The sequence below is a fragment of the Sceloporus occidentalis genome, unplaced genomic scaffold, assembly GCF_023333645.1.
Source record: "Sceloporus occidentalis isolate IW3139 unplaced genomic scaffold, rSceOcc1.0.p SCAF_25, whole genome shotgun sequence".
Classification (NCBI taxonomy): domain Eukaryota; kingdom Metazoa; phylum Chordata; class Lepidosauria; order Squamata; family Phrynosomatidae; genus Sceloporus; species Sceloporus occidentalis.
This window is the reverse complement of record NW_028317005.1, coordinates 7,357,167-7,369,185: the sequence shown is the minus strand read 5'-3', so window position 1 is coordinate 7,369,185 and position 12,019 is coordinate 7,357,167.

The following is a 12,019-nucleotide window of genomic DNA, read 5'->3' as shown; positions in this document are numbered from 1 at the left end:
ATGCATAACTGTCATGCACTTTACTCACGTCATAGACTCGTGAAAAAATGCATTAAAAATCACACAGAGAACAACAACTAAAGGAGAGTTCCCACCTCTGAACAAAAGCTTGCTCCTTCAGTTTCCTTGCCGTAAGCATTAATGCAGTCAGTATTTACTTAAAAAAAGAAACTAGTCATATATTCAGAATCTCCAAATGACATTTCTACCTTGCCTAGTAGCACACAAAGTAGAGCTCTTGAAAGTTTGCAGACCACAGAATGTACGAGAATTGTTCATTGGAACGAAGAACCTGTCACCAGCTTTTTTTAACCAGTACTTCCAGTGTAGTAGAGCACTACCAGGTTCATTTTCTGATTTTTTAACCCTTTTAGTGCAAAACAATACTACAGATGTGCTCTAAATTAACACTACTCATTAGGTATTGCTATTCACACTGATGGGTGCTGCTCACCGGCTATTGGGGACAAGGTCAGCCCCATATATTTGAAATTTCTATGGGGTGGGGGAGTAATAGAGCGGGCCAAAACGCCGCTGACCCAGAGAACCATAGAAGTTGTGCTTCACTTGGAGACTCCGGGTGAAACCCAGAGAGTTCCCAGGTATGCATATGTACTTTTCTAGCAATGACAGTTTTAACCATTTTGACACCATAGCTACTTCCAGCCATCTTGTCCTCCGAAGTGGCCATAAAGATCAAATCAATGCCTAACAATTGCATGAGTTCACAGAGCATCCATGTCCCTATTTGGGTATATGAGAAATCTTAACGTTTATGTTATAAGACCTAAGTGCTGAAAACTAAACATAAATGTTTGGCAGGCACAGCTGGCTACAATTAAAGTATAAAGCTCCCACTGGAATTGCGGTTTCACAGTTTCAAGTGTAGAATGTTCCGTAACGTGCATGAACGGCCTGTATGTGTACTACCATCCCATGCTACATTGTTTATCCTGATACAAAAAAATGTGGTGGTACTGAAGGTTTCCTTTTTCTCAGACTCATCCAAACTCTGTGATCTGTTTTTCTTCCCACAGTCGGTTGATGAAACTGTTTCCTCCTCAAGGAAACTTTGTATTTAAAATGTCCGTAACCTTAAATAAAGTGTTGAGGGGTCCGCATTCACAATATAATTTGCTGCAATGTAGTGCAAAATAGCTAAAAACCTAAATATAATAAAGATGAGCTGCTGGCTGGAAGATCCAGAATGTGCTTCCGTTTGTATATGTGTATGGTTCCTAGAAATGGATGGAAACAAATATCATATATTGACACTCAGGACTTTAATATGATATCATAGGCATGTCATGATGTCACAGCATGCACCACCAGCATTACAACATAACACAAGTGCTATGTGTGTACAATGGTTATATTGAAGGCCTGTCTGACAATGAGACAAAAACCACTTGACAAATATTTTGATAGCTGCTACAATTTTATGCTGCAGAATAGATCAAGCAACTTACAGTTAGCTACTATGGTGCAAGCATAAATGTAAATGTATTTGTGTACAAAAATTGAGATATTAAAGCTGGTGCTGGATCAGGATAAGAAAATTTAGATCATTTTTATAAAAAGAACTATAAAGTCCAGTTTTGAGTAAATCTCATAGTGTCTAATGTCTTTTTTTAGTGTAAGGCTACTCATCTATTGTCTCCAAGATTTTAAGGTCAGAGAATTTACTAAATTCCCTGGTATGACCATGTGAGCTAAGATGACAGCATCAGCGATTAAGCGACTTCTAGCACACCCATCTCTGTTAATAAAACATACCTGAGCTGTGAGTAGACCAAAAAACACCTGCGCTCCTCGCTGAGCCATGGGGACAACGATGGCGGCAGTGACCTGGATTAACAAAATGGGGACCTGTGACTATAGCCACAGTCACCAGTCCTATTCCATGCTAACCCAAGGCTACTAAAATTGTGTGCAGTACTAAACACATGCCCCCCCCCCAGGTTAATCCTTGCCCCCCCTGTTGCCCTCCTGCCGAATTTGGAATAAAGTCCAATGCGACTTTAAATTTATTTTTTTTTTATGTGGAGGAGAGAGAGGGTGCGGCCCGCGTAAGATCGGCAGCCAGGGCAACCGATCTTACGCGGGCCGCACCTCGAGCCCTGCTACTTACCTGTGGGAGGGTCTTCTCTACTGCATAGAGGAAGCGGAACCTAGCAGAGTTCACGTGACATCACATGACTCTGCTCCAGTCCTGCTTCCTCTGTGCAGTACCAGAGAACGCAGAGGGAGGCCGCGCCCTCTGCTGAAGTCTGTGAGCGGCATCGAGGAGCTGCAGTGCAAGTAAGGGGGTGGGGAGGGTGTTTGAATGAGTATGCGTGATTGAGGGAATTAATCTGTGAATGAATGAGTGTATGAATGAATGAGTGTGTGTGTGATAGCATGGATGTGTAAATGCTGGAACCTAGGCATGATGGGACTGTGACTGCAGTTAGCAATCACACTCCTATCATGCCAAGTCAGCCAGTACATGCTGAAACCTAGCTAGCTGCCCCCCCTTGTGTATTGATGCTGCCAGCAGTATGAGGTCTGCACATCACTTACAGCCACCCTGTACCAGCATGTACTGGCTGACTTGGCACGATAGGAGTGTGATTGCTAACAGCAAGCACAGTCCCATCATGCCTAGGTACCAGCATTTACTGTTTGGGCAGTGTGGATGCCAGGGCTGGCTTTGGGGTGTGAAACCTGTGATCTATGCCTGTAATTTAGGGGGTTTTAAATATACCCTTTAATGTGTTTTTATGTGAATTCCAATTGATCTATACCTGCAAAGCTGGGTTTTTGCATTATTCTGTAGATCCATATCTATATATTTCTATACATTATTTATGTATACCTGCAAATACAGAGTTTATATGTCTTATTCAGTTGATTAATACCTGCAATGCTGTTTCATATACTATTGTATACCTGCAAATACAGAATTTGTATGTCTGATTCTGTTTATTTGATATATACTGTACCTTCAGTGCTGAGATCACAAGTGAATTTCAGTTGATCTATACATGCAAAGCTTGGTTTGTGTGTTAATGTGTTGATCTAAACCTGCTATCGGCAGCAGGGGCATCAATACACAAGGGGCAAAAACACTAAAGGGGGTATAAAAATCCATCCTGATGTAGACGTCTGTGACGTAGATTGTGTCCTGCTGTTTGTGTGTTTTTGGTTATCAGTGTAGCAGAGCCTGTCCTCGGGTGTGTGTATAGGTGTTGGTGTGGCAGAGCCTGTCCTGGTGTGTGTGTTCGGTTGTCAGTGTGGCAGAGCCTGTCCTAGGGTGTGTGTTTGGGTGTCAGTGTGTCAGAGCCTGTCCTGGTGTGTGTGTGTGTTTGGATGTGGGTGTGGCAGAGCCTGTCCTGGTGTGTGTGTTTGGGTGTCTGTGTGGCAGAGCCTGTCCTGGTGTATGTGTTTGGTTGTCGGTGTGGCAGAGCCTGTCCTGGTGTGTGTGTTTGGTCATCTGTTTCCTGGCACTTAACTTACAGTAGGAATTATTTAATTTATATTTATCCAGAGATAAAATGCCCTCCTGAAGTTGTAGTGACTTCAGGGGACAAAACGTTCAAGGCCCTGAAATCATTTAGTGAAAAAGTTATTTATTGTATTATAATATTTATTTCAAGGATTAGTCGTACTCAATTGTGGCTTCAGGCTTCCCATGTTGAATGATCAAGTATTATTTTAGCCCAATAACAAAAGTATAATTCCATAGCACATTACTTTTGGAAATTATGAATGCCCCCCCAGTTTGACTGTGGTATCTTGTGTGGCCCCCCTATATATTGTTTCTAGAGTCGCCACTGTTTATGCCTCAGGAGTTTTTTGAATGGTATTCGCTAAGTATGCTCTGAATTCTTAACTATTGGTCATTATTAATCTAGAAGCAACCCGGGATCTGAATGTGAATGCCTTTTATGGTATTTAGGTTGTGCTGCTCCCCTCTGTATATTTTTTCTATGGTTACGTATATCGAGGGTATATCGAGGGTCAAGTGACTGTGCTGTTGTGTGATGCTTCTGTAAGTAATTGCTGGATGCCAAGACTTTCTGATGAACCAACGTGTTATATTAAAGTGTAGCAACGGGGCACAAGCACAAACAATGCAGCTTGGCTGTACGCGACACCGCATTGCATCGTAACCTAGGAGAGGAGAACTGTGCTGTGACCAATCTGTCACCAAGCTTGCAGACAAGTTTGAGCATGGCTCATGGATTATGTATATTTGCTGTTTCTGGGGGACTAAATTTACCCCTTTCTGGAATGACTCTGTCTCACCTATTGTGTCCTTTATTTCATGTTTCCATTGGTGATCAATCCAGCATGGCAATAATAAAAAGAGGACAGCTCTTTTTTTTTTTAATTACTCCTTTCTAAACTGTCTCGATGTTGGAAACAATAATGCCGTGGGTTGATTTAATATGGTAGTTTGTTATCGGGCTCTATATCCAGTATAAATGTAGGGTTAATTATTTATTGTTTATATAGCGCCATCATATTCCATAGCCAAGATATATATATATATATATATATATCTATATATATATATATATATATATATAGAGAGAGAGAGAGAGAGAGAGAGATGTATGTGAGAGATCACTATAAAAGGGTGTATTACTATTTTTAATATTTTTAACTTGTTTAGTTGTATAATTATGGTTATCTTTATTACCATGTTGAAGTTATAAGAAATGACGCAGCCTTAGGGAGACAGATGGTATTGAGGGCCCTGCTCCGGAGCGTGTATCCTATATATAAAACCTCCCTTATGGATAGGATCACGATCCCACACCATTGAAACAAGTCTGTATGAAATAATATATTTTCTATATAATAATATCTGAGGTAATTTACCAGACACAAGACATAAATTGGGTTCAACAAAATGTTTCTTTGACATTTAAGTTTTTAAACTAAATTTTAAATATAACTTAGTTGCACCAATAAAAAAAGTGTGTGGTATGCATTAAAAAATGCTGCGATGTTTATAGATGCAATGCTTGTAAAATACGTATTTAATGCCTGATTCCTTAAACAAGCCCGTGATGAATTAGTAGAGGTAGTAAACCTTAATCTCATATTTGATTGTTCTAAATTCATAGGAACAGATCAAATTCAAGAAAGACAGCGAAAAAGAAAATAATCTCTGGGAATAATCCTTCCAAAAAATCTTGGGTTGAAGTGAGGTAATTGAAGAATAATTGCTATAACACATCATGCAAATAATCCTATGAGTAACGTGGTGTGAAGTACAGCAGCTGAATTGTCCTGATTAAAGAATGTAGCCTGGGACCAGCTTGCACTGCCTTGCCCTCGCTGCCGGTCAGCATTCAGCAGGCGATGGCTAATCACTCCTTAGCCTCCTATCTGTAAAGATCAAGCACTGGAAATGTCGACTGTAAATTAGAACTGCCTATTAGAATACAATATATATATATATATATATATATATATATATATAAATGGCAGGACTACCATTACTACTACGGGCAGGATTTAGTAGGAAGGGGTTGAATAGGTAAAGTTAGATGGAGGCAGGTTGAGAATATGAGCTTGTAAAATAATTTTGACCAATATATAGATAAAACAAAGCAAGAGTTCAATGTCTAGCCAGCATATACCATTCAGAATTCCCAATTTCTATTTGGCAATATATTGATTAGCCCATCACTACTTCAAAGTATAAATATAACAAAAGTCGCAAAAATGTAGTCAGGTTTGGATGTTGGATTAAAAAATAACTGCAGAAGAAGGTAGAACAAATCCAAATACAGTCTTCAAATATATCAATGAGAAAAAAATGGAAAATATTTCCCAGGATATACCAAAGAGGAACCAATGGAATAAATCCCAAAGTGCCTCGCTGATTCTGAAAAAAGTGTGTTGCTGTCCCTTTAAAAAAAGCCATATTATTGACTTAAACAAACAAGACAACGTGCAGGCTGTTTTTTAGATCTATTTTATATTTATTTACTTAGATATTATATATTTTAGAAGAACTACCTTTTCTTTGATTTAGCCGAATACACTTTGCAGATTTGCACGTTGCTGTAATAATAAAAGGTGCTTAACCCCAGGATCTGCTTCAGTGCCTTGTAAAAGTTACAAGAATGAACAAGTTATCTTGGAATAACTTGCATTAATTCATTACTAAACGCCTGTTACATCATTCCTGAGTCCCGTACATATAATAGAAGTGCATGAATGGATTTTTTGTGACACCTACATACTTCTGGAAACATCAAACTGCTTATTTTATCACCACAGCTGTCCGTTAACCAGGTGATGCAAGACAGAACTAGCTAAGAACATACTGTTCTAACACAGGGAAATTCTGATACGTTTAATGAGGGAATCCGTTTGATCGTTATTAAAATTAAGAATACAGTAAAGTGCAGCCCATTCCCCAGTAACGGAAGTTACAAATTACCAAATACAAACTTCAGCCGTTGAATGCAAGCCCTCTAGCACATATATAAAAAAAAATTCCATCAATGGCCTTAAAAGCACTAATACACATACTGAAAGAAATGATAATACAGTGTGAGAAAGAAAAATGCTTGTAAAAATCTAACAAAAACCACTTCACACGTTTCTGTGTCTTACAACTGGCGGAAGTCGACGTGTCTATAATCATAGGGCCAATGGGACTAACAACCTGCAAAGAGTGATTGGTGTGTGCTTTAAAATGTATCATCTTATATATAAAATCCACGCAAATGGCTCAGCGTCTTTCTCAGCACCCTGTCTTAATCGTGTCTTCCATCTTACAAGTCATCAGTGTTCCACACAACGGTAATTAGCAGGTGTGTAGGAATCTATCTCAAAATAAAGGAATAAAAGAGAAGGGGTGAAAACCAGCACAATAGTGTGATACTGTTAAAATAAATATATCAATTCATGTTAATAAAAGACAGTTGTTTGCAACAAATTGTAGATATCAATCCAGGTTCCATCAACACATTTCAACCCTCTGGATTTTTTTAATACGTCTATAAAAATGTCCAGAAGGACATGTAGTTGTAAGGGATAATGTAACCAAATGATGTAACCTTCATATTTGTTTGAAATAAAGACAAACACTCTCAATGTGGAATAAACAGGCCGTGTACTTTTATTTAGCTTTTCCAACCACTTACAAACTTTAAAGAAACTCTTGGCCCAAACCCAGTGTCTCACCTCCAAATAAATTAACCCAATAAATATAAAAACAAAGCCATCCGCCCCTAAAAGCCAGAAGGCCGACACCATTTCACCAGTCCATCCCTATAAGGGATAACTTTAACCCCATCAAAAGCACACGACACATTAAACATTTATTTATTTATTTTGGGACGGTGGGTGGGATTTTCTCAAGAAGCAGTTCCATCTTCTTCGCCCGCGGCTCTCCTGCACATCCGAGTATACTAGCCTTGACAGGTAAGTAACAACAGCTTAGCAGTTCGCCTTGTGGCATGAACGCTAGCACTTCAGACACCTCTATTTATAGTGCCAATTCGCGCCTTTTGCGCGGCGCGAGGCACCTCAAGATGCTTCTAGAGCGTCCTCGAGGCAAAGGCGGTAAACTACTAAGCGGCGCGCAACTCCAAAGCTTCTAGGTTATAAAACTCATCTATTTTATTTTTTTTTTGAAGCAGCTGCCTGAACTTTTGACACCACCCTATACCTGATAGCTAACCTCTGCACTTAATAACTGACCTCTGTGTGAACCCAAAACCTATCCCCACAACTACATGTCGCCCAGCGCTATTTAGGCGGCCGGGCTCTTCAAAACATGTCATCGTAAACTGTTGCTTGCCAGTGGTTAAATTGTCATGCTATATTATAATCTGTGCACTGCATTTTTATGTATTAGTGCTTTCAAGTGCTGTGGAATTTTTCATTTTTTTATTATTAAAATTACATTTGTCAGCTTTTTGCAAAAATATAAAGCCAACAAAATGTTAGTTTTTTTGTAAAAGACTATAACAATGTAAACATTGACTAGTAAACTGGCCACTTTGGCCTAACCACTATTAGCTTGTGAGCAAAGAGTTTTATAAGTGCAGTACATTTTGTCAAAAAACACAATCGACAACATTATACAATTAAAGATGCACTGAGATATCTGGCCTGGCTCCTTATCTTGTGTGAATGGCAAGAAAGAGGCAAGTCATAAATGGGGTATATTCACTAGCCTTGGAGATTGCAAGAAACATGAAAAATTAATTTCTCTAACGCATCATCGGTGAGCTGTTCCTGAGTTGATAATGCATAGGTAATACAGGAAAGTTCTTTCAGAAAAAGTAGCTATTAGTTCAAGAAAAGCTCATTGGGGTTGATAGTCCTTAGTGGTATCATGGAGTTGAGGACTTAAGCTCTCCTGCAAAATTCCTGGCTATTAAATTCACCCATTTCTGGCTATTAAATGCACCCAAAGCCTGACATATGTTGATAATAATTGTGATTTGCTTCTGTGTTTTGCTTTAATTTTTTATTAAAAAGCATTACTTTACTTTTTTTGGCCTGGCTCGTACTCGTACTCGTACGTGTGAAATATGTGGCTTGCCCAAACCAAATTGGGATTTATAGTTGTGTAATAGGCTAGTAAATTACTGGAGAGTTTCCAGTACGGGTGGGCTATGAACATTCATATTATTTTATTGAGTTTTTTTAGGGATATGAGTGTTATTTTATTCATAAAAAAAGAAAAGAAAATCACATTGAGAAGGCATTCTTTGGCAATTTACAGCGATGTTCCATGAGAAATATATATGTATATTTTTACACATGTAGTGTCAGCTCAATGCTTTAACGGGGAGACAAGCAGATCAGTTATACATATATTATGGCAAAAACAATTATGTTCCTGCCTTGAAACGACTGATTTGTAATCATTTGAGACCTACTTCTATTTGTTATGCATAGACATTGGAGGCAATAATTCAATTATTCATGATTTATACATATGGAAAGACGGAATTGAAGGAAGATTGCAATTACATCTCGCTATTTATGGATTACCAATGTAACTGAAAAAGTGATTGATGACAGTCTTTGGAAAAATAGTTCCTTTACTATAAGTATATAGCTTTTTTATTGCATAGACACAAACATAGCGCCGTGATTTAAATAATTGATTGAAATAGAATACTGGGCAGTGTATTGGAGTCTGTGTCTCTCTTTGCTATCTTTAAATCTTTGATCTTTTGTACTAAAGTCAAACATTCCTACCTCCTCCACTAGTTGCTTTATATTTTAAATTTTGTTAAAGGAGAACTGTCACCATGACAGACCTTACCATAATTAAATGCATTTATTAAAGCTTTCTATATCATGTGTTTTTTTGTTTTTTCCAAACTCATGGACACTGAGATGTGAGTCTAAATGTGGCACAACTAGAATTACCTAATCTACTCCACGCTTCCCTTCCACCAACCGTTACAAAGGCAACCTGAACTGATCAGCAGTTGTGGAATGTAGGATCAGGGCTAATTTGTTATTGATTGCCATGGTATTGCAGACATGTTGCTCGGTAATTAACATACGATTCAATAATCAATGTAAAATTATATACTTTTAGTATTCAAGATATAGAATGAATGCTTTATTCGTGATTTTATGATTATGTCAAATGAGTACCAGTGAGTGATTGCCTTATCCACTCTTTGAATGCACTCTAGAACCCTTACCAGTAGTTAATGTCTGTATTGTACATTGTATTTGCTGTGACAGTGAAAGAGCACTCATCTCCTATTTCAGCAACTCCTCTTGGGTGAAAGCAATTAATGGAGTTTGTACTCCACTCCAGAAAAAGTTTGCGATTACCATACACATTGGATAGAGAACGTCATTTCTTGCATTCAAGAAAAGGCCTGCCATTTAATTATAGGGTTTCGTCTGTGGCTCGGTGTACCAAGGCTAAGAGGTTCTAGGTTGCATTTTGTAATTTATTAAGATTGTGACAGCATAAGGTGCTCTGAGGCAAAAGCGCATAATCAGTTTTTGCTGCGTCATACAATATAATTAGAATTAGCTATACTATATGACATGACTAGTTTTTTCTGTAGCAAGTCAGTTCCTCTACTAAGCCATCAAATGGAGCCACACCTTTTTTTTCTTTACCATAATCACTGTTATTACCTAATAATCAGAGTCTTAGCATTTAGACTCAAGATAACTAAAATAACAGATCATTTATGATATGTAAGAGGAATACAGATATAGTAATAAAAATAATACTTTGTATTTATTCCACATAAAATTTCTCTCGCATTTAGTCTGGTTCTCTATTTTTGGAGTGGTGAAGGCATGGTTATTTTCCCAATTATTTGGACTGCACACATTGCAGTAGTCTGAGCAGCTGCATTGGTGTAAGAACATGAATACAAATGAAAACGATTTGTAATTCTTGGCATCTTAAAACTTTCTTGTAAAGGAGGAAAACTTGCAAGAAGGCTGTAAGGATGTTTCTTTGTAATCCTGGGACCAATGAAAGCTCAGTGGAACACGTGATTTACACATCGGAACACTGCGTACCGGATTATGAAATCAGATTCAAGTTGTAACCAGTGAGAATGAGACATTCAGGATGAGTTCACACTGGATTTAACCACAGTCTCACAGACTGAACCAGCTGAATAAAATTATGTGGAAATCCCAAGTTTCACTTTTTTTTTCATTTAGGACGTACGCTGGGTCTAGTAAAGGTTCACCTGTCAAATGCAGGAAATAATATTTTTATATCAAATACTACGGTATCGTTTATAATCTGGTTTCACCAACCAACACTCAATCCCATTGGTACTGAGTGACTGCAAGGATACATATTCTCTTAGATATCATCTCATTCCATTAGGCAGGTGAATACCATTTCACATAAAGTCCTTTATTGCGGTAGGTAAATTTGTGTGCTTTGGACCAAATCCACCACTAAATCCTCAGAATTGCTATCTTGATATCTGCTTGTAGGTTTAGTACTGACCACAGAATGCATGTACCGTTTTCCATTTGTTGTGTTACTCCTCTGGTATCCTCTATTAAACTTTTTTCAGAGTTACAACATACACAGTTCTGTGCTCAATGCAAACAAGAGGGTCACATATTCCTAATACTGCCTGAAGACGGACCCCCACACACACACAGGACATATTTTAACCTTTAGTGTACTGATCAGTTTTGTTGATTGCTTGTAAAACCCAGTCTGTTGCCAGATAGGACAGCATCACATTGCAAATGGGTTAATCCCTTCTTAATCTCAAACAGATCTCCTAGTGCTAGAACAGTATAAACCCTCAAATACATCTTTATCTAACAAACTGTACATTGTATACACAAACAGGCAAATAATCATTTTCTTTAAACGAGGAACAGGTGAAATCGTGACATCTTCAATACAATCTAATAGATTAATTTCTATTTCAAATATTTTCAATTTTAATGTTACTGTTATTTTTTTACTAACCCCTATTGTAACAGAACTACTGAATCTGCTGGCACCCTTATAAATAAATATAATGTAATATATATATATATATAAAAAAATATATAATATATATGTAATAATGTACAATGTAATAAATATAATATACAGGATTCTGTGTCCTCTAGGTAGAAATGTTACATTCTGTCTGTAAACTGGATTATATTGATATTGTATTGCATCACAGGCTTACATACCATTTAGACATTAGTCACCAATCTCCCCAAGGTGGGGACCTAAAACTGGTCTCAAGTAAAATTCAAGTGCACTTGACATCTACTTGTATCAATTCACTATAAACTAAGATGCTTTGCCATTCCTGATTTGGAGGAGCTGTAATGACATTCAGTCTAATTGCAAACATCCAGGCTTCCAGGAGTCTATATGTTTAACTGGGATGCTACTTTTTTGCAATTTCCCAAATAAACCCTTAATAAGGTCCCTTACGGCAAATGCATAACGTTGTTTTAAGTTACAGAAACACAACGTAGGCATCATTTATTTTATTTTTTTATTTTTATAAATAAACAATGCTTTATTAAC